General features: G+C 48.0%; 1 non-coding gene across 1 annotated transcript; it reads left to right on the plus strand.

Moving 5' to 3' along the window:
* Positions 1–7,669: 7,669 nt before the first annotated feature.
* Trnag-ucc (transfer RNA glycine (anticodon UCC)) lies at positions 7,670–7,741 on the plus strand. The gene has a single exon. It is a non-coding gene; the product is annotated as a tRNA-Gly (tRNA).
* Positions 7,742–26,357: the final 18,616 nt, after the last annotated feature.

A 26,357-nucleotide genomic window follows, 5' to 3' on the forward strand; every position in this document is an offset into this window, starting at 1 on the left:
GGAAGCCTAGTAAATTGGGGAAAATGTCTTGGTTTCAGGCATGGCGAATGGCAATCCACCCCCAGCGTTTGTGCCAACGTAGCCTGGACAACAACCCCAGTTAGGTATCTAGGAGCCCCCCTACAGTTTTATAGGGATAGCGAACCATATTGGCGAGAACAGACAAAAGAAACTCGCGCGAAAGCTGACAAATGGAAAGGGGCTTACTTGTCCACGTTTGCTAGGGCGACCGTGTTTAATTTGTTCTTAGTATGCAAACTGTGGTATGTGATGCAGGTGTTGCACTGCTCACGCACGAATGTGCAAAAGTTGCATAGAGTGTTCGCTGTTTTTGTTTGAGCCTCGAATTGGGAGAGGTGCAGTCGTAACAACCTTTTTAGGCGTGTGAAAGATGGAGGAGTGGGGCCTGCGCATTTATTTCTGCGACAACTAGTAAATATGTTTCTTGTTTTGAGAGAAGTAAGGGACCCTTTTCTTCGTACAGTGTGTCAATTAAGGCTGGGCAGGTTTCTCCCCGGTTTTGTGATTACGACTGAATACATGACGGGAGGTATCTTTGGATATTTTAAGAAGGTCGTGGCCAGCGTAAAGTTTTTAAACGCAAGATTTTCAAAAGAGTATTTAAGTACGGTTGTACCATGATATTGTCGATGTTGTGTTCCCTGTTCCCATGTACAGGGCTATGTACTTTGGAAGGCCCGCTAGCGATGTGCTTAAGAGGGTTAAAAGAATGCAGATTCAACCAGTGGTCATTTCCTTTATGTTTAGGTTACATACAGGAACATTATTAGTACGAACGTTTATGCAAGAAAGGGGGTTATTCGTACCATGGGGGACAGATTGTTTTAGTTGTAAATCCCCCGAGACAATAGAGCATGTATTTTTGCATTGTTGGGAGGGAGTATATTTTTGGGATGTGCTACAGAGGACATTACACAAAAATTTTCCACTAGATCCTCACGGTATACGTTTCCTTGCAATAGACAATGAGGATGGAGGGCCTTACGATTTGGTCATGGCACTGGGTCTCCATAGTATATGACGCTCTCGTATAGCAAGGTTGTAAAATGATGTTGATGCGCGATGTGCAAGGGAGTATTTCAAAGAGAGCATTGGGCGATTTGTTGACGTTATTAAGTTCCACCAGGAACTACCTGATTGGCTGCCGCAAATACAGCAATAAATCAATATGAGGGCATTTTAAATGGACAAAGTCAGCTCTGTAGTGGCTGACAACTCCACCTCTTGTATGTGTACATATATATGCAATGCTGTGATGTAATCTGTTGTGAATTGTCCAAGACAGGCAATAAATACCAAAAAAAGACAGACAGACAGACCAAAATTTCTGAGTTTAAGTAGCCCAAGAAAGTCTATCGTCTTTAAAGGACTGCTACATTGCAGGCTTAACCACCAAGCTGCGCGTCATTTGTGTGTTAGCATGTGTGTGCATGCGCTCGCGTTGCATATCATTGTAAAAGAAGGAGGGAACGATGGGCTCACAGGAGGCCGTTGTCGTAAACCACCCAGTTTCTCGACATTTAATATCGTGACCGAAATCCTCAAGGGCAGATTGGTTTTTGCTGCAGCAGAAGACACGACAGCAATTCATGAGGAAGGGAGGGAGAGCCACGGAGATATCCTATTAAAAAAACCTTTTGTCTGCTCAGAGAAAAACGGAGTGCTGCCCGGCCAAACCCAAGTTTAATAAGTGTGGGCAAGCAGGAGGGTCTGTCACATAGGCAACATGGGCCAAACACACGAAAAAAATAGCCGTCCGTGTATCTTCTCGCTTCACTGCGGATTTCTTCGACGGATGAGTCTTCAGCCTCCCGTGCTGTGTAACTGCCTATCCTCCCTCACTGCCACTCCCGAGGCTCTTCACCTCACGTCTTTCTTCCCGCAGGTGCTGCAGAGGGGGTGTCGTTCGTGAGGCCATATATGACACACATCCATATAAGACCTGATTCATCTATGGCAACGCCAAGAATTGGGCATATAAGGCCATATATGGCACACCCATGCATAGCATGTCCATATATGGGCACATATGCCCAATTCCTGACGTGGCCCCATACGGCAATTTATATATATGGCCACATATGGCATTTTCGTAGGAGGCAGCACGCCTCTTTTTCTGCATCCCGTTTTTTTTTTTTTATTGTTGGAACAGTAAGACTATGTATCTTTTTTTATGTGTGGTTCATTCGCCTGTATTCGAGGCCAATTCTTAACGCGCGGTGAAATGCATGAGAATTGTTTTTCAGGTACCTCAAATCCTCCGCTATGTAAGGCGTTGCATTTGCACAAAAATGCGACGTTTAATTTAACCGTTATAATAACTCAAATGGGCATAATTGATCAAAAGAAGCACTTAACAAAAAAAATTAAAAATGCAGAACCTAAATATTGTAAAAATCCACTAACAAAACCAAACTATGCACCTTCAGCACTGCCGACAAGAACCCAACAGGAAGATTAAACGAGCACCGAAAAACAAATAAAAACACGATTTCAAGAATGGTGGAAAATGAACCAACCATGCAACACCCAGAATCTTCACAAACTGCATCGTTGCGGAAGTAATCACAGCACGGCATATCCTCGCTTGGTAAACTCTTTTGCTGCATGTTGTTGCTGACGGCAACGTGACTTGTTTTCTATTAGGATATGGGGCGCACAGCTAGTGGTGTCACACTTCGTCCTCGATTGTTAGGGAAAAGATCGGTGTCGTCGTGTTGTCGCCGCTTCACCGGCGAGGGATCAAGGTGAAGGCTTCATTCGTGAGCTGGCTCAGAGAAACCGACAACGCGACGCCGAGGGACACTTCGACGATACACTTACTTGATTTAAGTAACCGGCCTCGACAACGTATCACGCGGGTATCATCTACGTGGAAAGAAACCAACTCGGGCACCGGACAAATTCCCGGGCGCAGAATGACGCAATAACAACAATAAAAAAAAAACGGCGAAGCGACTGTAGCGCTTACACACAATGCCTTTGGCAATCGCCTCCACGTGCTTTGGCTGAAGCCTTGAGTGAAACTCCTTACCGCAGTGCATGGCTTCTTGATACTATGCGCAGTACCTTTGTGATAAAAGTAAAAACAAACAAAAAAAGCCTACGGCCCAGGAAGTGACGAAAACGTCTTTGCCACGTGACTTTTGACTGTGACGTCATGACCTCGATCTGTTGTTGGCCGGACAGAGCGTCCCTGGAGGCGCGCGGAGGCGGACGCTTATGTGACGTCAACAGCACGTGACCGGATTCTCCGCCTTGGCGGCGCATCCACACGTGCGGTGCTACGCGGAGTGACTAGCAGCTAGCAGACGACAGCGCGGAGGAAGCGAGGGGATTCTCGGCGAGGCACACTGCGGGACCGGTTTTTTTTTTTTTTTGCCTTGCTTCGTTCGTTCATTGCGCCTCCAAACGCCAAGGCGCTCTTTTCCCTGTTTTCCCGACAACATCACTTGCAGGAATAGCGATATTCCAAGCGGTGCCGCACCTGTCACTAAACCACGTGTCGAGCACACCACGCCGAAAAAGCCGCCCTTCCACCCGCTTCGACATAAAACGGAGGGCCGCCGCCGCGAAGCGAAAACATGCGGAGGCATTTTCTTTCCTGGAGCATCAGCGGGCGATCCCCACTGAGGGCCGGAGCCTAAAACTGGTCACGTGAGCGGGTGCCGCGGGTCAGAAAGGGAGGGTTTCCCCGTCGTGTGAATCCCGCTTTATGAACACGGCAAGAAGAGGTAAACATCAGGGAGGGAGAACTTGTCGCGGTTGCGCCGTGAAAATTGAAACTTCGCGCTCCGTAGCGCGAGGTAGCTTGCAGTAATTCCTTTTTCGTAATAAAACAACCGAAGCGTGACAGAAACACCGGTCCGATAAGAATGCCGCTCAAGTAATGAGCTGTAGCTGAGCTGATACACACCGTAGCTGAGCTGATACACACATTGAATTTCAGCACCTTGCATTTGCAATCAGCGCGCGAAGGGTTGCAAGCTTAGTTGTTACTGATATTAAATTGCGGAGTCGCATATCATTAAATAATTGGCGTTTCACACCTAGGGGGCGGCGCTTCAAAGACGACTGGGAAACAGCGGTGGCCGCAGCAGCCGTTCTGCTGGAACCGGATCTCCGGCGCAGTGAATTGGACAAACGAAATAGGGGTAACGCCGACGTGATCTGTTGTTTTTGTGAAGATGGATACGGCCGCCCTTCGTCGGCCCGATTCGACAAACTGGAAGCGACTGATTATATCTCAGTTTGTGATTTCTGTGCCATCGCCCTGCCCGGACGCTGTGCAGGAGGTCAACGTCCTGGGCTCGCAGCTGCGTGAATAACTCAAAATTTGCTTGCAAGGGGTTGTTGGGCTGCTGTTGCATTTTCTTACAGACGATATGTTTTGTGCGGTAATCATTGCTGATGTGTCTGGAATGCTTGTGGTGCGCTGCTGTGGCGTTCGGCCGAAAATAAGTGATACGAGTGCTACCCTAACGATACGGCTCCGAGTGCTGGAAGCTTCAGGTTTGTCGCAGCACGAAATATTTATGTCTTGTATGTCCTTAAGCAAAATGTTTGCTACTAGTGGCATTTTGAGTTGATATCCAGTTGTTTTGCGCAGTACGGAGGAAATATAAATTTTATTTTGTGACGGGGAACTTGCCTACGAAGCGTTCGAACATTTTGTGGATTGATTTTGGAGTAGCTTGTTTCACCACCGCAGACATTTGTTGTGCAGAGTGTTGAATGCAGGGAACAATTGGAAACTGGTTTGGTTTTTTCCGTTTTAAGGGCTGCGCTGTTATCACTAGTCGCTGCGCGCTGATGTGTGGTTTATAATATATTTTCTTTTCACACCCAGAAATGCCGCCGTCAGCGCTCGGTCGACCAGCATATCTTGATCTTCCCATCTGCAGCTGGTCAGCGGCACTCCACAGAACGAAAAACTTTGCCCGAAATCGTAACGAAGAGTTTTGCACGTGCGGGCTTTGACACACCAATTTACAATAAAGTTTACCTGATCTGACTTGACACACGAACGCAATTGATGCCGTGTATGCGTGCTCTATGAATCTTGCTCCCATGGTGTTGGAGGTAGCTGCAGGAGTGGGGAAGTGCTTCTAAATATAAACGTCGCTTTTTCAGGGGAGAGAGGATACTTTATTCCGATTGCAAAACGAACGGGAAATGGGGTGGCGGGAGACTAAGAGCCGCCTTGTTCCAGGCATCTCCTAACGGCTTCATCATGAAGCCCGCCGGGCTTTTGCGCTCCTCAAACTTTGTTATGGCTTTTGCAGGCGTCATCTATCTTCCCCGGACCTTTGTGTCACCGAAGTTGCCTGCTCTGAGGATAACGGGCTTGTCAAACTCATCAATGCACACCAGTGTTCTTGGATCCCACCTGCTAATTAGACTCGTTTATTCCTCCACCTCACCCACGTCTGCAACGGCGCGGAATATGCCCTCGCGAAGAGAAATTCCGCTGGCCCCGGCGGTGGTGGTGTTGATAATAACAGTTTTATTATCGGGTAGACAAAAGCGAGAGGGGACGAGCTTGAACATATATACCGTAAGCTGTTGCCATCTCCTTCGTCCAGTTCAAGACTTTGTCTTGGATTGCAGGCGAGGAAAGAAAGGAAAGAAAGAGGCCGCCTATGCTTGTGTGGCTTCAGATTTGGGCGGGAAAAGTTGCCACTGCGGGGTGGTGGTAAGTTTAAATGACAAGGCAACAGCGTGAGTGTTTCACCGTGCTTGTTCTTTATCGTCGGGGCCGGAATGAATTCTTTCGGTTTCGTCTTCTTGCGAAGAGAGAAAGATACAGAGAGAAGGATTTTGTTGATAAAGATAGAGCGAGAGTTTGGGAAAACGTGTAAGCAGTTGCTACGGAGCTCAAAATTGGATTGAAACCCAAGTCCCCCAGATGCAGTAATTGCTTCCCCTTTCCCTCTCAATCAGTTGACGCTGATTTTAAGTTCACGAGCTGCAAAGTGGTGCCTCCCATGCCTCGATAGAAGTTGAAAATGAAATGTCTTGGTTGTTATCCCCTGGGCATACCTTTGGCGACGTCTAGGTTGCGGGAAAGAGGATAGACGTTTCCAAGTGTTCGGAACGGTTTTAAGCTTAATCTCGGACGTTTCTGAGAAAACATTTAAAACCATCTAGATTGGTAGGTATACTGATGCTCGTGATTTAATTCGGATCATTGTTACCGGGAATAAACCTTCTTTTTAATGTATTCGACTCGTAACTTCATCATCTGCAGCTTCTGCTGCAGCGCATATATAATGCGAAACTTGAGGAGAAACAGGCTAGGCCCAACCCGGCTTAGTCCAAGTGGCGTTAAAATAAAAGCGGTTGGTGCAGCCTGCCCTTGTGTTACTTCCCTAGAGGCGGTCGTTCCCCTGCCTAATTCGGTAGCTGCCAATGGCGTTCCAAAAGCAACGGGCTGGTTTCCGCTCAGCTGGTGGATTTTGTAATAGTGGTTTTATTGTAGAAGGCCGTACGTAAAGTAGTGTAAATGAACCTGTGTCGCTCTTTTGAGAACAACAGTCTCATCAAAGCACTACGGCAGTAAAACATAAGACACAAAGAAATGATATAATAATTACAAGACAGTACTCAAGTTAAAATGTTTAATACAACGCAGAAAAAAACGTAATATAATTCTAAATTTCAGAACAAATACGGCAAACAAACGCAAGCATTCGTTAGGAGGAAAACGGTAGCAAGGGGGTGCAGAGGTCGCTGACTTCCACCGGTAGCCTAAGTAAGGTATGGTATGCTTCCCCCGTTGATCCATTTCGACGCACTTCAAGCACTGTAGCCGCTATCCTGAAACGTACAGGAAGCGATGCTCCATGGGGTTCCTGAGGCGAAGCGGCCGAGCGGCAGCAGTGAACAAATCCGAAGTCACCATCGGCGAGCTGGTCTTGATGAGAAGGGATGAAGCAGGCGGGTACAATGCCAAGAGGGACCTAGATCATTCTCGGTGGCATCGCGCAAGCGAGCGCCCACAGCGGAGGGTCGAAATCCAGGGCCGACGGGCGGCCAGCCTGTGCGAAGTCCTCGACGAGAAGCAGGGAATCCCGTCCGAACACCTCGGACGGCAGCAACAGAACTGGAGCGGTATCCTCGTGTTTTGTCCGTGTTGTGTCCGTTTCAAAAGTGTCTGTTTCGAGCAAGCCCTGACTGGCTAGAAGCTAACACCCGGATGTGACGCCTGGCAATCCCGGCGGAGCTAGTCGCGGCTTCTCGGAGCAGACGTTTTGGAGCAGACGATATCTCTTCGCCTTGTTGTTGGTTCGCTGGCGGAACAATAAACACATGAAAAGTAGTTTAAAATATGTTTAGCCATTAGAAATAGTGTTTACAAGAACAATTGCGCAAAGGTCAATCCAAGCCCGCCTACAACTGGAAGTACGTCACAATTAAACGCACGCTAAACGGACGTTTTCAAAACGGAAAAACACGAGAATACCGCCCCTGACCCAACTCACAGCTGGTCGCCAGCGCACGCCAGACGCGCGGCTCTTTTTTTCTTCCGCGCATATGCGCTGACCTGTTTTCCCCCCTCCCCGAACATACGGCGCCCTCTCAAGGGCGTATCGCCCGCCTTGGATGCATGCGCGGAGATGCGCTGCGAAGTTGTCCGTGGCCGTCGGCGTCGGTGGTATAGTGGTTAGCATAGCTGCCTTCCAAGCAGTTGACCCGGGTTCGATTCCCGGCCGACGCACTCTTTTAATATTTTTCTGCTTACCGAGATGCCGCAGAAATACACATATAAACATGGCGAAACACGGCTAACAGAAACGGGTTTTTCGGTGCATGTTCTGTTTGGACTTTTAATAGTGACTTAAAGCGGGTTTGTTTTTAATAGTGATTTAAAGTAGCAGGAAACCATCCTAGAATACACAGTAGACACGAACTCGAAGGGACCGTAAAAAATTGTTCGTATTATCGGAAATTCGCTTTAAGCGGAGGGTTTTTGCACTGTGGACGTTACAAGAGAGCAAAAAATGTTGTTCTTCTAAACCATAGTGTTCGTCTTAACCGACCTCGTCTTAACGGGAGTCCACGGTGTATGTTATGTAGAATCTGTGACTAACCTTCTTGAACAAATACTTTTCAGTAACCGTCTCATCAACATCGTCATCATCCTATTGTTTCCATAGATCTAGGAATACTATGAGTATATGGATTTCGCGTCGTAGGTCGTTTTAAAACCATCCTAATGAGCTCTTGTGGGCAAACGATTCCCTATTACCGACTAGAGGCTTCGAGCCATATGTTCCTCTGTAGCTACTAGAAAACAAAACTTTTTACGGCTGTGGGTCTGTAGGTTCTAGGCCAAACACTTCTAAGTGTTGCTCAATAGTCACAGGTCTAAAGCTAGACAGTCATATATTGCTGTATAACCTGCAACAGGAGGTTTCATGGCTGCCTCTCAATACCATTAGCGCAAACACTTTTCCATAGCTGGCAAAAAACAGCCAATGATTTCAGGTTTTTACTGTTAAGGGGTAACAAGGGTCTACAGGCAGCCAGCAAAGCTCTATCGGGGCTTGTCTATGAAATTGAACACATACATATATCTTTATTTGGCTGAAGTACCTGAATAGCTGTGGGTCTATAGCTTGACCACAATAGTATGCGTTAAAGCGGTCAAAAGAAAATTTCATGGTCGAGAGTCCTTAGCCTCCGATGCATAAAACCATTATTAGCTTATTACGTCCTATTTTATGCCTATTCGACACAGATGTACAGCGCAAAAAATAAGGACGAGAGGGAGACGGAACGGCCGCTGACTTGAACAAAAACCGTGATCAGCTAACGCGCGAAATCAATGAAGCTGAACAGTACAACCGCTGGTTGAGCGCTGTATCAGCACGTCGTCAATAGCCTTCACCTCAAATGAATTCCAATTTCTGATTGAGTCGCTATAGAGATTTTTAGTGTGAAAATATCGGCCGCGTATCTGCTCCTTTCGTTGCAAATGTCGACAAAAAATGATAGTCCTTGTCGGCTTTTTCCAAGTAAATTCCTCCCTTTTCCGCTCACCTCTCATGTTGTCCCTCTTGCGTCTTGCTCCTCCCAAGGTAAAGACGCCAAAGGTTTGCTTAAATCATTTTTAATTTACCGCGTTCCCCTGCTCCAGGCCAGGTGTCTCGATACCAACGTGGCCGTACGGCGGAGGCAGGCGTGAATGGAGGCGCCCTACTTCAACGTTGATAGAACCACGTTGCCCTACTCCACATGCGTTCCAAGCTGTACGTGTAACCTATCTAGTGGAACCTTTCGTAACTGTTGCCGGTTGATTTCGGTTGATATAGTGGCGCGGGCGACAGCAGGCGATGCTGGAGTTAATTTTTTTCTGCAGTTGATGAAGTATTTAATTTCGCGAAAATGAAGCGTGTATGGATTTTTTTTTATGAAGGAACACTGCAAATATCACTTCTGTATTAATTTGTTGTCTTATATATGCGTAATGTCTTGTTGTTCTTCAACAATGTTGACAAGTATAATCATTACACCGGACTTAGACGGGTAGATTTAGCTGTGACCATATAAGACTATTGCGCAGGCCTTGTTTTACTTTGGCCGGGTATTGAGTATTGAGTGTACACACCAGTTATGTATGTTTTGTTTTCTCATCCTGTCAAAGAAGGCAATAAAGAAAAAAAAAAGGGTGGCTGAATCGACTCACAGACAGACATACAGACAGACAGACAGACAGACAGACAGACCGACAGACAGACTTACAGACACACCAAAATTTCTGGGTTTAAGTAGCCCAAGAAAGACTATCGTCTTTGAAAGTGGAGATGTCACGCCAAGTCGTATTCTTTGTTCGTACCGTATATATTTCGCGTATTCCTGCCGGCATCGTCATTAAAGCGCGTTGAAGTGAGCGGCCGTCCTGTGTCCTTTCTCGTCCTTGTCTTTAGCGCGGCACATCTGTGTCGAATATGAATCACCAATTTGTTCAAACTTCCACTCTTGCAAGTATTTTATGCCTGTTTGCGGGTGACTGCTTATGACTACAGGCGGTGACAGCTTATCATAATTTTTTTCTATGACCGCCCACAGGCCATTGTTGTCTAAGATTGCAGACACCGAACGAATTAATCGTGTGTTGGAGATAGGAAACAAACACAATGTTTCGCCCCCACCTGTAAACCAGCTACTGTCCGCCAATCCAGCTCAACTGAGTAGACGACTACGAGGTTGCTTCCCCCCGTTGGCTGACCCGAAACGCATCGTCGTTTCATCGGTGCACCGGTTGCCGTTTCATCTCATTCATCACCTCTAAATGAACCGTCTCATCCCGTACCATTATGATACGCTGCTTCCAGTGGTTTACGCAGGATTTCATTTTGGCGCGGTCCTACGGCTGAAAGCAAGGAGGCTAACACGGGCGTGGGAAAAGCACAACACCAAAATGAGTGGAAAACAAACAATATAGAAACCTAAACAAGGAATCTAATGAAAGTCAAGAACAATAACAAAAAATTCTGAATGCCCGTAGACCTTTGCATGCTGTTTCAACTGTGTCACTCACTTGGGTTTCCCTCACGGGTATTCCAAAATGGCCGAAAGTAGTATATAGATAGCCGATCTCCAGGAAGTTTGATGCGTACATTTCTACTGAAAAGAACTATCGCGGCTGTGATCAACAAAGGGCCAGAGTTGGTGCCTTAGTGCATTCCTTCCCCTGGGAGGAATAATTTCGCTGTGGGAGAAGCAATGCGCGCCCCTACCTCACTGCCCCACCCTCCGCGTGGGCCAATGGCTACCGCCAACCAACGTATTTTAAATCAGCAAAAATGATGGGCTCAGACACGGGTAGCAATTTAGCTTTACACGTAAAAAATTCCCAGGATTGTACTCCCCAGTTTCACCTCGCCAGCACTGTAGGTCAAAAATCGAGACGCGGGCGCGAGCTACTCGAGGCCTTTTTAAAGGGGCCCTGAAAGGCGTTTTGAGCACACTAAATGAACTAGCACAATCGCAATATTGGCTCGTCAACATCGCCTGTGCCAAGTATTAATTACTCTTTTACGCGCAGCAGAAAGCTCACACTTTTGCTGCAAAGTTTGTCGCCCTTTTCTCACCTTTCCCTGCGTGTTTTTGAACGCCACCATCTTCACATGTGTACGTCATCAATTCCCAGGTGTGCGTCGTGAGGTAGACATCCTGCTATTGGGCGGATTTTTCACGCACTTCCGGCAAGGAGATGTGTCGTCTGCTCAGCGTCGGCTCGCCCGCTAATCTGCCAACAGAGTGCCGGAGTGCTTGGACATTTTACGACTGTCCAAACAAGTCTAAACAAACGCTTAGCCGTTTGTAATGAATGCAACACGGCCATAACACGACATGGATATTCTCTTACCTGAGTACATTCTATAAAGAAAGCGTTGAAGCCTCGTGGCACTTCTTCATGCAATCGCAGAGAACGCCCTGAGCCGAATGCCTGGGTTTGAGGCATACATTTTATTCAACTTCAAAACAATCCAGAGATGCGTTTCGAACGAACACAACGTCACAACATGCGTTGCTAGTCTGAATGCTAGTCTGAACAGCGATTGACAGATGATCGGTTGCCTCCTCCTGCCCGTCGCTGGGAAGGCTGGGAAGCGCTGGGAAGCGCTGGGAAGCGCTGGGAAGGCTAACGATTGGGGGAGAGTGGCCAGAGTAGAAGGAGAGGGCTTGGTTGGTACGGGCTGATGCGTTTGGCATTGTAAAAATACAGGAGACGATGCACACACACACACACACACAGCTTCGGTCGCTGGCTTGGCTTAGCTGCAAGCTTCGTTCGGACAGTCAGCAATGTTACGACGACACAGACTTGCGTGAGGGTGACGTGCTAACCACTCGATGTATTTAAAAACACAAGGGAAAATAACTTGGTTCATAGGAAGCAAATTACTGTCCACAGAAGAGCGCAACCATGGATGGTTGTCGCGCTACTTGCGGCCATGTTGGAAACGCAAGCGGCATCACGTACGCATGCTATTTGCTACAATAGCGTCCGCTATTTTTCCGTCCGCTAAACGCAGAAGCGTCTTAACGTACGGCGCATGCGCAGTGCGAACGATGCAAAAAGTAGCGCTCGCTGTTTGCGTACGGCTGTGTACGTTATTCTAAAACTCTCTATTACTACCGTTCACAAGATACGGGTGCAGCTTGTCAGAACACGGGTGCACGTTGCTTGAGTGTGGCGCTGGTTTGCTCTGTCTTTCCGTTCATCGCCACTGATAAAGCGATCCAAACCGGCGCGTTTTGTGCACGGGTTCTGTATCGGTTTAAAATTTTTTTTCACATGCCGCCGGCAAGAATTACCACCGCCACAAAATAAGACCCGGCACCAGCGGGGCGACATCTGAGACGGCGCTTTTTGGATAAACAGTGCGTGGTGCATCAAAGGCAACGAGCGCGCGATCCTTCCCGTGCGGCTGCGAGTTCGCCGCCGATTAAAAGTAACGTGCCACCGATAGCAACTGCAGCAACGTACACCGCGAAAGGGCAAGGCCAGGCCATGCACATGCGGCATGGACTTTCGTTCGCTTTTCCAGTCTTCAGCGGAGTGCGGGCTCCATGGTGTCAACAAATATTAAAAAGCCAAAAGAGTTTGCCCGTAGCAGACGGCAGTCTGGGGAGCGCAATAGCGGAAGTACGTCACAGCTGAGGAGCGCAGCATCATGGGAGGGAAGGCTTGCGCGCAGTCAACAGCGAAGAAAAAGTTGAAAGGATGAGGAAATTCGGCGCGACGATAATACGGGGTTTTTGATTTGCGATTTCTCAGCTAATGCTCATCGCTATAACAAAATTCTTGCGGGGGGAGATCGCTAATACCTTGCTTTATTTGGTTACATGTACATCCATCTATCAGCGGAAGGTATTTCAGGACCCCTTTAATAAAACAAAAATTACACCATCTTTTCATACGGGAACCCTGAGTAGTATGCAAAGCAGCCATGGGGTCCATTCAAGTGCCCCAGTTCGTCGTTTCCGTTAGGATGAGGTACGTAGCAACCGTTATATTTACAGTTTGTTTTCCTGGTAACTACCACACTTTTCACTTACAGGAACTACGAAATGAGAAATTGCGTTGAGCCCATTGCTGTTTCGCATACTACTCAGGGTTCCCCTACGGGAAGATGGTGTAATTTTATTAGATGTGACGGGGCTATGTCCCTCCCTTGTCGTTGTTGCGCCGTCCACACCCCCACTGCGCATGCTCGGCTTGCTGAACGCCCGGTGGTGTCTTACCCTTTAGTGGCTCCTGGAGCGACAGTGTTACCGGTGTCTTCCTGGGCCGGCCCGAGATGAGCCGAGCATGCGCAGTGGGGGTGTGGACGGCGCCACAACAAGGGAGGGGCATAGCCCCGACCGTGAAATGCTGGAGCGACAGTGTTGCCGGTGTCTTCCTGGGCCGGCACGAGACGAGCACGCTTCCCCTTAAAGGGCTCCTGGAGCGGCAGTGTTGCCGGTGTCTTCCTCGGCCAGCGGATGGATGGACGACGGACGATGGACGACGGATCCGAGAGCAAGAGATGCTTTGCATCTAAAAATAAGGAGACTTGTGTCAGTGATCCCTAGGTGATCTTAACGGATAAAGAATATCTGTTTTTATCTACGTAGCCACGCTTCTTCACGTTGGCCAAAGTGTGCGCGCACGTGGGAATCACCTACAAATGTCTTGTTTTTCCGAAATAAATCAGTTGTTATTCCAGCGGCATGTTTGTGCTCCTTCTTGTCGTGCCCTGCATCTATTTTCGCTGGTTCTTTTGCACGGTGCGTCATATATGCGGCTCTAGCGCAGTACTTGGGATATTCATTGGCAGATTACTCCTGTTTCGAAACAAACCACTTGGAGCTTTTCAGTCAAATCTATGTTACCATTTGCTGAATGCCGCAGTGACTATTCGGAGGCAAGAAAGCATCCCTAGGTAAGACGTATTGAATGTAAAAGGCGACAAGAAAGACGTTAACTATCGCATCGTCGTCCAGCTTCACCATAGCACATTCCGTTGGGGTGAGGCAGCCATTGGCCAACAGCCACTTGGTCGCTCCGATAAACATTAGCGTGAGGTTCCTATAGATGTCAAGAAATCCAAGCTACACCACGTCCCCTTCAGCCTCGTCTACAGCGTGCACCTCACCTCGCAGTTTTTGTCAGTCGCACCTCACACAAACAAGACCAACGATGATTTAACGAACCCTGCTACCTCGGGGCTGCCGATTATCTTGCGAAGGAAGCCACGACGCCCCGGTACTCCCAGGTGTCTGAACATAGTACAGAACTCAAAGGTTGTAGCGACAGGTGGATATCACCTTCCATACAAAAGTGTTCTTAGCAGCGTGATTGATATATACATGAGGGAAAGTTGCCGCATACGTGCCAGTTCCTGACATTACGAAACTCTAGGTTCTCGATGCATGCCTTCCGAGGGTTATCCATGCAGGAAATCGTCTTTTAGACCTTGGGGCTATAGCACTGGGGCTGCAGATCCCGTCGTCACGTAATTTATTTCTGCTCGGGTTGGCATACCTAAATTCTCTCTTCTAGATCTCGCAATAAAATCGGCTTACAGAGCTTGTTGGGGAAGGGATTTTCAAAGCTGAACTTGGGTCGACGAAACTTGGAGCCGTACAATGAGCATCGGTGGTCTGGCGTGCGGAATAATTGGCCTTTAGAGGAATTGGTTCGACTTGGCGGAGCTTGGCCTGAGGAATGTTCAAGGCAAATGCCCTGCGCAGTTCCTGCGAAGTGCACTTGGATGAGTACGAAGCCGGAAGCAATCGCAACTGTAATGCACACCTTCTTTCCGATTCTGTCCCTTACACATTCGGTGTGTGCATGAGCTTTTCCGCTACTGGAGATACGCACCAACTCGTAATTAGAAATGGTCAAGCCATGGCACTCTCAACCACCCGTTGGCTAGTCATATTTGACGGAATCATGTACATGTACAAACTCAGCACTTGTAAATACTCAATTTAGTTGTGTGCTAAATTCAAGGGGGGAAATGGCAGCGCTCGCCAACAGCTACAACTACTAGACTGCAGCAGTTCGGTACAGTCAAAGGTCGAAGACCGTCATTTTTAATCTGTCAGCGTTGATGTGCACACTTCTCAATGTTTGCATGATTCTACCTCAAGTACGTCATTTTTCATGCTCCGTCGACTTGTCGGGAATTTTATGTCGAAAACTAAAATATCAGCATTACATGTCGAGTCGTGGCATTAAACTTTAACGTCCACGTTTAATTATATGTCGCCATTCGCGCTGCAGAACTTCGCTGAGTGCGCACTTCGCATGTGCTCGTGAGAATTTTCTAAGCACTTTTGAAGGAAAGTTGCGCTTGATGTGAACACAGAGACGGACACGGGAAAAAAGCATATACGTAAACGTCTTCTCCTGAAAGTGTACGTTTTTTTTTTCGTGTCCGTCTCTGTGTTCAAATCAAGCGCAACTTACCTTCAAAAACATGTTACACCAACTAGCCGGACATCAAGCTTTACTGAATTTCTAAGCGCGTTTGTTTTACATTTACATGCTCTGCTACCCCAGTCAATTCTTTTTATGAAAGACTTTGTCTTATTGCTAAGTTTATAGTCATTGGGCAGAAAAACTTGTGTACGGGACCAGTTCGAATTGTCTGTTGTATCGAAATATAGAACTCGAATTAAGAGGTTCCGCTGTATCATAGCTGCCATCATGGGAATACCATTATGATGCATTGGTTCATCGGAGCGCTTTGCCCCTTACGTCAGTATATTAACTCTACAATTTCCGCAATGTAACTACTTATCGCTCAACTTTGGGCACTTGTTGGCGAGCGTCAGCGTGCTCGTGTTTCTCAACAGTAGCTGCGGGCGCGGCGGAACAGGGGCTTTGAAGACACACTTCATTCGTGTTGACGTACGAATTACCCCATCGTTTCCGGCTGAGAATTGGCCCTGAGGGTGTAACTCAACATAAGACAAATGTGGTGTCCCAAAATAACACATTTCGCGATTGCATGCACAGTGTAATGCTCTGAATCGCCCATCCCAAAAAGATGGAGTGGGTCAATCAAAACATTTCCCCTTGCATCCGTCCAGCGTCATGATTGATTAAAATGACTATCCCTGATCCCATTAAAAACGCATGTACTGAAAGGACAACCAACAGTAACACAACGCATGCACTGCTTAGACTCAGAGGTTATGCGAGCAATCAGCGCTTAGGTACTGAGGGTAAGTTAACATACTTTATTGAGTCAATCAATAATTTTTGTTTACGCCACAGTACTGGACTTCTCGCCGGGATATTATTAGAAGTGTAGAAAAAGGTATTTCCAGTGGAACGCTGTTACAAAAACGTTGATAACAGAAGTCATACTGTCCCTGGAAACCCCAGTTTTCTAAAAACATGATTTCCACGGTGGTATCAAAAGTTGCGAAAATGTACGAAATTCACGGTAAAGTCGCATTCATCGGACTTGGCTGTGCAAACAAAAGTGGCAACATGTTGACGCTACTTGCCAATCAAAGACAAACATTGCTAAATCAGGAAAACGGGTACTTTTTATTCTGTTTATGGGAATTTTTTAGTTCTGAAAATTTAATATGAGAGCACACTATATAAAAGCAGAATATATATCTGGTTTTTTCAGCTGTATTTTTTATGTTTTACTAAATAAGATTGTCCGGCACGAAATCCTGTTCATGTCAAAGCCACCGCAACTCTCACGGCGTACCGTGTTGTCCCCAAGTTGTTTTGGTGCTGTTTTGTTGCGTTGCGGTGCTGTTTTGACGTTTCGAAGGTTCTTTGCTGTGCTCTCTCGTCGTATGCTGTTTTGGAGCATCCTGTCGAGTCTCCGTGCTATTTGGTGAGCGCAGTTCTGTTGGCTCCGCTTTTCTGATGGAGGCGAAAAGCAAAAACGCCCGTGTGTACGAGATTTCGGCGCACGATAAAGATCCCCAGGTGGTCAAAATTAATCCGGAGCCCTCCACTACGGCGCGCCTCATCGCCTGCGTTGCGTCGGCGCGTTAAACCCTACAATCAATCAATCAGTTCTGTTGGCTGCTCTTTCGTCGCGTGCTGTTTTGTCACGGTGCCGGAAGAGGGTATACGGCGTCGATAGTTGTTTTCACATTATAATGGTTAGAGGGTATACGGCACGTATGGCTGTTTTTCGCTTTTGGTATTCCTTGTGTTAATAAGCGACTGCTGCTGGTGCTAGTGATATATTTGTATTCAAGACACACTTATCTACCGATGTAGCCCATATTGCTTTTAACCTTGCGTCTCTTTACGTAGTCGCGGTCTTAAGTGAGTCGTTGCAGTCGTGTACGACGCAATCTTGCATGATGCAGGCCCATGAGCGTATGCGTTTATGACGCCATGCTGAAAACAGGCACGCTTAAACGACAATCCGCGGTATTTACGGCTGTTTCCTTAACAAGAATGGCGCGACTAGATTCTTGATGCATCGAATCATATATGCCGCTTGATTCGCTTCCATATGGACGATGCCAAGCGAACTTTTTATAAAAGCAATTAGACTGTAAACAGGGTTACGCAACAATATCTGAAAACTATAGGCACTACAGCAAAACAGCATTTAGTTATACAACGGGGCCTACGATGGCCAGACATCAAAACAGTGGCGGGTGCACGGAGCTCATTATGCTCTGCTTGGTTTTAGGCTGTTAGGAGCTTCTCATTTTACTATTATGCAAGCTTTGTTCACAGAGTGGTACAGTCATCCCCAGGCTTCCTACCTTCGCCATGTTTTATAATTTGATTAACCACACTCTTCCATAACAGTTTGGCCCTCTTGAAGAAAACTAGATGTTCGCCCATATGAAAGAAAAGCGTGTTTTTGCCAATTTCCACTGCATTCTCCGATGGACTTATCCTGTAATGACGCATGATGTCGATGAGACTTACGTTCGCCATTCTTGCGACCAGCCCCGTGGCGTACACATCGTCTATCCAAAAGAAAGGCACGCGGCTGGCGGTCCTTCCCAACGACGCCAACACTGAGGCGTGCATCATATACGCGGCTCCAGCGCAGTACGGGGGATACTTGTCAGCCGAGTACTCCTGCCTTGAAACAAACCACTTGGAGTATTTCCAGCGTATTGGTGTCAGCACCTTCTGAATGCCGCAGTGGATATTGGGAGACAACGAAGCATTCAAAGTTAAAATGTGTTTAACAAAAGAAGTCAGGAGAAACACATTAACTATTACGTCATCATCCAGTTTCACCACAACGCGTTTTGTTGAGGTCAAGCAGTCATTGGCCAACAGCCACTGCGTTCCGCTGATGAACTTGAGGGTCAGGTTCCGGTAGGTGTCGAGGAAATCAAGCTCCACCAGGTCGCCCTCCTTCTCGGCCTCAGCACGAACCTCATCCTGCAGCTTTTTGTCCATCGTACTTCCAACAAAGAAGACAAGTGATGAGTTGACGAACTCTGCAATCTTGGGGCTGCCGATTGTTTTGCGAAGGAAGCGACGACGGGGTACATGTTGCGGCGCTGTGTGAACGTAGTAGAGAACTCGAAGGTTGTAGGTACAGGCGGACTTAACTTTCCAGCCAGGTGTTTTCCGTGTGGCGTCTTCAACAAAGTGAATCCGGGAAGTTCCCATAGACATCACAGTTGCTGACTTCACAAAAGTCGAATTTGTAGATGCCCGCTTCACAGGAGGTAGCCCTGTAGTATTTGTTCGTTCAAACCTTGGTGCGGTACGATTAGAATTTGTGCATCCCGACTTTACGTCCTCCATGTTTGCTGCTGTTGCCTTTGCAAGACTCGCTCTTATAGATTTTGAGACAACAGGGCCTCTTTCAGCAGAGCTCGTTTTTGAAACGCCTTCCTCGGCGGCAGTTGCTTCGAAAAAACGTTGCACACCAGATTTTGCCCCAAGGGTGTAGACTGCGGAATAATAGGTATTTGCAGGGCGTGACTTTACAATACTTGGCAGGACACGGCTTGAATTGGCTGGATTTGTCCCAATTCGTGCCTTAGCCGGGGTTCCGACGTTGTAATTGCGAATACCAAAGTGAACAATGAAGAAAATGGCAGCCATTCCTAACAAGAAACACGTGAGCCTTCCGCTTCTCTCTGGGATTATACGACCGACGCGGAGAAGCTTCATCGCAATTGCTGATATGCACCCACTCGTTAAGAAAATCCAAACGATGTCATTCTCCAGCACTCGACTAATCATGTGTGCCGAATCAAGAATGGAAGATAAAACGCAGCAGCCGATGTACTTACTTCACGTGTCGTCTCTTTTCAAGGATGGTGAACCAGCGTCAGCGTGAACAATGCTATATTTTACGTGCTAAATTCAAGTGAAGAAATGGCAGCGGCTTTAAACAGCTAGAAGTACTAGCTCAATGCACTATAAGGTGAAAGTGCAGTATTTTTCAAACGACTGCAGTGACATACAAACTCACCGAAGCCTTTTTTGTCGCTATATTCAATCACTTATCTTTGAAGTTGACATCGAGGAAATGTTGAGTGGCGGCCTCAGAATTTAATGTCGGGACTAAGGCTTATTGGTTGTTATGTAGATGATCCTCTTTCACAGGAATCGGTAAAACACGAAAGTAAGATGTGCCTTCACAGGATCAGTTGAATGTTTATTCTGCATCGACGGGAACTTGCACATCGCTATTTATATTTCGTCGGTATGGTACCGTCCGACTTATCAACATTAGACACTGGAGTGCAAGCGCCGGAGCACTGCGTAAACACGAATGAAACCACACGCGCTCGCAAACTATGCGAACGAAACCAAACAGGTTGCCAGCGAATTGTTCGGTTAACTCACTGTTGCCTGCAGTGAAAGAGCATGATATGCGGGGCTGTCTTGTGGGTGTGCTTAGCGAGCGACAGCATGCTGGCGCGTCGCTTTCGCAAATGTGCGACCACTGCGTCCTAGCTCCGTGGAGTGTACGGCAGACGGTCGCGTTGCGACGAACTCAGCTGGCGCCAACTGTCGGCGCTCATTAGCATCGTGATGCGCTACTTCGCTTCACCTCTCACAGACGGCAGCCCCATCGAAATAGAGGATGTTATAGGAAAGATATATGGCGCGTTCATACGGCTGTCTGTGCTTCCGATCGTGGCGGAGTCGGTAAAGCGCCTGTCACCTCCCGTTGCGGCGACCAAGCACCCAGCTCGAAACCTCGCGCAGCCGCGTTTTTCTGACGATATCATTTCCCTGACGGATATGACGTCAGTCAGATTGTGGTGGATCCCGGCATAAATCACTTTCGTGTTAAAATAGTGCCCCTCCACTGTGGGAAGACGGATTACCTTCGAAGCTGGTGCAGTCCATGGATTGGACGGAACGAAACATGTTTGTTTGTAATTGGCGATTGAGCATACTTCCTTGTCAATCAGCTGAGAGAAACTTGGAAGGACCCGAGCTTTAGTCTCTCGAACAAACATGGAGCTGTCGTCTGTTTTACTCCCGCGTCGTAGGCACCTTACTGTTTGTGTAACATACCAACCCTATCCGCTCGACCACGAGACGACACCGGGCAGGTCGCATTGGGCCGTGCTAGTACTTGAGGTGGTGACGGCGGCGGCAGCGACTTTACGTTGCATTCGCGCCCCTTCGCGCTCCTGTTCGGGCAGATCCTTGTTCAATTCCCGCTCTCCTTCCTCCAAGCGAACGACATGCGTCCTTCCCATAGGGAGTTAAACCTGGAAGGCCTCAAGCTTTATTTTAGCAGAAAAACATGTGACTGTCTGTTTTCCTCCTCCGTCATGGGCATCTTAATCTCTGTGTAACAAACCAGCCCAGACCCAAACCGCTCGTTTACGGAGGATAGCGGACAGGGCGCAATGAGCAATAGACTTCTAAGTTTAAATCTCCCACCAGCACAACGGGCATGTCATCGAAAGCGGCATGAAGCCCAGTTGGGCGCGCACGCTCCGCTCCTTCCATCCCAAACCCGTACACGCATAAACCGGCAACCGGCTATGGGCGCATACTTAGGAGTGAAATACACTTGCAAAAATGTCACTCGAAAATCCTTTCAAGTTCAAGAATTATTAGCTCATGCCGGCGTTCCAACCGAGCAAGTTGCTCCTCAATAAGGATGCATTCGCACCTACTCAGCGAGCTAGAATATCAGGCTGCAACGGCAGAATCTATTGCAGTTTTATTCTCTCTTGGAAGCGGCGGCTTTCGGTCGTTTTTACGCCCATTTGCGCTTCTGTTGATTCTCCACAATCATCTGATAACGGCGCTACCATCATTGTCAGCCGATTGCGCAAATTGTAAAAAGGCATCGGTGGTGGCGAGAAGCCTAACAGTTGTAAAATAGGAGTCGGCGGTGGTGAGGAGGAGCCCCGGAGCGGAGCCGGGTAAAGCGGCTTCATCGAAATGCAAGCTGCGGTGTTAGCCATACGCTGCTTCGCACTAAAAGGCCGCAGCTATTGAGATGGCTTCACATTTACTTCGGTAGAATTATAGAGATGTTGTAGCCGACTGGTTGCGGGGTCGTCTCGAATTCCGGAGGGCCCTTTTTCGGATCCCACCGAGCGCAAACCTTCTCCACTGTGTTTTCAACCCAATTAGTTTTTTTTTCTTTATGGATGTTTCCCCAAGGTATGTGCCTTCATTCTTTCATCCAACAAATTTTTTTCAGCAGGCCAAGACTTTGTGCGCTTCCATCGGCCAGTTGCGCAAAATTAAGCCTACATTTTCAACCAACATGCCTTACTGACATCGTGTGCTGGGAAGCTGTATGAATATTTACTACATAACCGATTGATAGCATACATCGAGGATAATGATCTGTTCCCAATGACCACGTTTGCCTTCCGTGTCCACTCAGGGTATATTAATTCAACTCAGGTCCGGACATTATTGACCGCCTCACGTCATCCCACAAGCACTGCATACTCACCCTGGAAATCAAGGGCGCTTTCGACAACGTTGCACACTCAGCAATACTTGCAGGACTCGCATCTTCCGGATGCGGAGAGCGCATCTATGAGTACGTCAATGCCTTCTTAACGGACGGAAATGCTACAACTGGTCTTGGCTATCTGCGATCCCCACTTTTACGATTCAGGCAAAAGGTACCCCGCAAGGCTGTCATCTCACCACTGTTATTTAACATCGCGTGTCCTTCATGGGACGTGCTTCAGTTGCAGAAAATTCTACATCTTACGCGTTATACGTGGATGACCTTACCGTATGGACGCCTACTGGCTCCATTGGAGAGCAGCAAGATGTCTTGACGCAAGTGGTTACCATTACCATTCGCGAACTCCAGACATGAGTCCTCCAGTGCGAACCCAATAATCACCTTTGCTGATGCTCCACCCCCAGCCTTCTCACAAATCTGCACGAGGTATGCTTGAACCTCACCTGACCATTGCAGCCAGTCCCCAACGTTTCGCACCTGATGGTGTTGGTTCTCACAATACCAAAAAACGGCTCTGGACTGCACACAATTTCCCCACTACATAAAACCGTGTCACACCTAATGCCCCTTCGGCAGCGCATCTCGCGCCGCCGTCGAGGTCTTCAAGAGCAAGATACCTTCCGAATAGTGCAAGCTTTACAGATTAACCGCATTACCTAAAGAACTCCATACTTCGCTCTTAATGCAACAAAAAATATTCTACTCAACACCGTGATTCGCCACGCGTACAAATCCTCCCTCGGTCACCCACTGCCACTGCGACCCAAACACTGCTCGCTGTGGCAGTTTACAACATGTGGGAAGAGCTGCAAGAAGCCCATCACTCAACTCAACTAACGCACCAGCAACTGACACCCACAGGTAGACAAGTCCTTAGAGCATTAGGACACCATCCCATACCCCCGAAGGAAGAAAAAAACGCATCCTTGTAGTCCTGAGGAGCAGGAGGAATCACTTTATTGAGCCTTAGGCTGGTTTACGGAAGCGATGTGGCCAGCGGTTTGAGGCCGGCAGCGACGTTGGCAGCACGGGTGACCAGAAGTATCTGGACCTCCGGGTCCGAGCTGCCCAGCGCTCCCTCCCACTGCTCTTCATTACCTACGGGTGGAAAGGGGTCTTGAGGACAAGCCCACATGGAGTGAACCAGCGTGGCTAGGCCCCCGCAGAGTGGGCAATTTGGCGATGGGAATTGCGAAGGGTGAATTAGGGGCAGAAGTGCTCGGCAGGTCAAAGAGTGCGTCTGCAGGAGTTGCGCTCAGCGCTCCTCATCGTTGGTTAGCTCAGGGTGGGCAGGAGGGTATTGACGGCGAGCGAGGCGGTAATGCGCAGTGATATCACGGTAGGTGATTAAGGGATCCCTGGCTGGCCTGGCGCTGTGTTAGGGAACGCGGCTGGCACCGGCACGGATACTAAGTCCTCGTGCTGCGTTGTGTGCCGCCTCATTTTCCCCCAAGCCGGTGTGCGCCGGGGTCCAGAGGATGTCTACCAGGGAGGTCGGGAAATTTTGAAGAATTTTGAACGCCACGGGGGATATGTACCCACGGGCGAAGTTTTGAATGGCCGCTTTCGAATGCGTGTTTATAATTGTGGGTGACGGCCGAGTCGTTAGTGCGAGTGCTATTACCGCTTCCTCTGCCGCTGCCGGGATAGTGGTACGGACAGTTAGGGAGTTAACAGGGGGATCATTCGGGCTATTAACAACTGCGAGGGCAAATGCGTCGAGGTGACGGTACTCTGCCGCATCAACATATAGGATGTCGGGTTTCATTGGGAGTTTCTTGGTGAGCGCCCGCGCCCGTTGCTCCCTTCTACCTCTGTGGTAGGTGGGGTGCATGTTGCTCGGTATAGGAAGGACACGGAGGCAGTCACGGATAGACCGTGGGATGGGGATAGCTAATTCAGAACAGACCGGGACCCCGATACCAAGACGCATCAGTATATGTCGGCCAGTGGGAGTAGTTGAGAGACGACGAATATGATGTGCCTCGACCAATTCTTGGGCGGTATTATGAACCCTGAGGCGCTCAAATCTGACAGTGGATGTACTCAGAGGAATTTGTTGCGCAGCTTTGTAGGCCTTTCTGATAAGACAGTTAATTTTGGTCATTTCTGCGTTGGGTACACGCAGATATGGGAGAGAATATGTTACACGACTGACGATGAAGGCCTGGATAAGCCTGATTCTCTCCGTCTCCTTAAGACCATTGTGGCGTCCGGTAATTCGTCGGATGAGTCCAATTGTTTGATTAACGTGCAAGCTTAACTGCGAGATATATTTATTGTTACTACGATTATGCTGAATGACGAGACGGAGGACCTTGAGGGTGCGCACCTCTGGGATCAAATGTTCATTATGGTAAATTTTGACGTCAGGAGAATTTTGAGAGGTCGATTGGGCTAGTAAGAGGAGAAGCTCCAATTTTGCGAGCGAGCACTCCAGGTCCACCAAATGTGCTTCCTCATTCACGAGACGTGCACCTTGCTGTAATGTTTCTTCAATGGGTGCATCGCTACCACCAGTGACCCACCGCGTAATATCGTTCGCGTATAGGCTAAAGTGAAGGTTGGGAGTGGTCTCAAGTTTCTTTGGGACATTGAGGAGAGCCAAATTGAATGATAGAGGCGATGAAACGGCCCCTTGTGGAGTCCCTATGGAAGGAAGAGTTAGTGTATCAGATTGAAGGTCCCCTATTTGAACGAACGCTCCCCAGCAATGAAGCGGCTCGCACCGTGGCTCACGGTTTCATACACCGAGTCCTTGCTGACGGTGGCCACTTTCTACCCCACCCATTGTCTAGCTACACCGAAATTCTCGCCCATTATGGGCAAAATCGCCGCAGCGTTCCACCACCACACTGTCGCCTCTCCCAATACGAAGCTACAACTTGGCGGCTGCTCCAAATGAATACCTCCCCCATCCCACCCGCCTCCACCTCATCTTCCCCACCTAACAACCTTCCCTCTGTGCTCACTGTCCCCTGCCTGGCACCCCATACCATATAGTATGGGCGTGCCAGCGCACTCCAGACTTCCCTGCACTTCCCGATCCCCTCTTCGAGCAGTGGAGGGCTTCCCTGGCCTGCCCAGAAACGGATACCCAGCTCAACCTGGTGATCCGGGCAAGGACGGCCAGCCGAGCCCGAGAAATCCTGGACTAGCGATGCCTCTCACGAGGCGAGCCATCTCTCTCTCTCTCTCTCTCTCTCTCTCTCTCTCTCTCTCTCTCTCTCTCTCTCTCTCTCTACTAATGATTTCGCTATGAAATGAAATCAACTGTTGTTGAGTTGAGCCTGTGTTGTCGAGATCGTAAAGTTGTTTGCGTAGCAGGCGTGAAGGGAATTGGGGATGGGTAGGGTTCAGTTGTAAGTTGAGGGACGGAGATATTGATCAGCCACAGAACTTACTTATCCTTCGAAGGCGCCTTTTGTAGATTTCAGGCAGCGGGGACGATGCGTGGGCCTATGACGCACTGTGGCTCTCGGTTCCGCCAGATAGGCTTGGACGAGGCTGTAAGTAGCCGCTCGGCAGATAGCTGTTTGAAAGCGTCGCAGGTGGCCTGGTGCTTTTAGTCGACTTGGAACAGTGAGCTTTGAACATAGCGTGAACATGTAGGGTTGAGATGTGTCCAGATGTGTGCCTTAACAACGTATGGGTTCGAGGTAGTTGGTAATCTATGGCACGAATATCAAACGCGTAAATATAGACAGCGGACGAACGGGACAAAGACAAGAGCTAACTTCCAAATATTTTATTTACAAAACGACATATGTAAATGCAACGGTGCTAACAAAAACACATAAAGAAAACAGAGTATGTGTGCAGTGCCTTGTTTTGCTTTTTGAGGTTCACCCAAGTAATGGTGAAGGGTGTTGAAGCCACCGAGCAAAAGCAGGGGGTTTGTGCTAGCTTTCTTAGCATTTGTTATTTTTAGTAGCTTGAATTGTCATAATTCGTGGAATAGAATAAAACAATGGAAAACCAGAAGTTATGAATTAGCTTAGAAAAAACTGACGACATTAAAAATATGTATGGTTTACACGGTCCCCAAAAAACAATGATGAAGATAAAAAGCTCAGAAAAACAAACCGACAGACCAATAAAACATCCTGATGATGAACCAACCGTGTCACGGCCTGTATTTGCCCAAAACTGCATACTTGCCAAAGTTAACAAATGTAATCGTTATAATAGCGCGAACGCAGATAATTGCTCTAAGGACATTTTAGGAAGCGAGAAAATACAATGATGATATGAACCAATGTTACAAAAGCATCTATCTTACTCGGCGCCATCGAAATGCGAACAGAATAAAAGCCCCTCCCGTTTCCCTGAATGCAACGACCAAAACATGAATAAAGACAGTCTAAAAATCACCAAATGCTGCATTACGTCTTC

This window comes from Haemaphysalis longicornis, unplaced genomic scaffold, assembly GCF_048455015.1.
Source record: "Haemaphysalis longicornis isolate Haplotype H1 unplaced genomic scaffold, Haemaphysalis longicornis Haplotype H1 scaffold_7, whole genome shotgun sequence".
In the NCBI taxonomy this organism is placed as follows: domain Eukaryota; kingdom Metazoa; phylum Arthropoda; class Arachnida; order Ixodida; family Ixodidae; genus Haemaphysalis; species Haemaphysalis longicornis.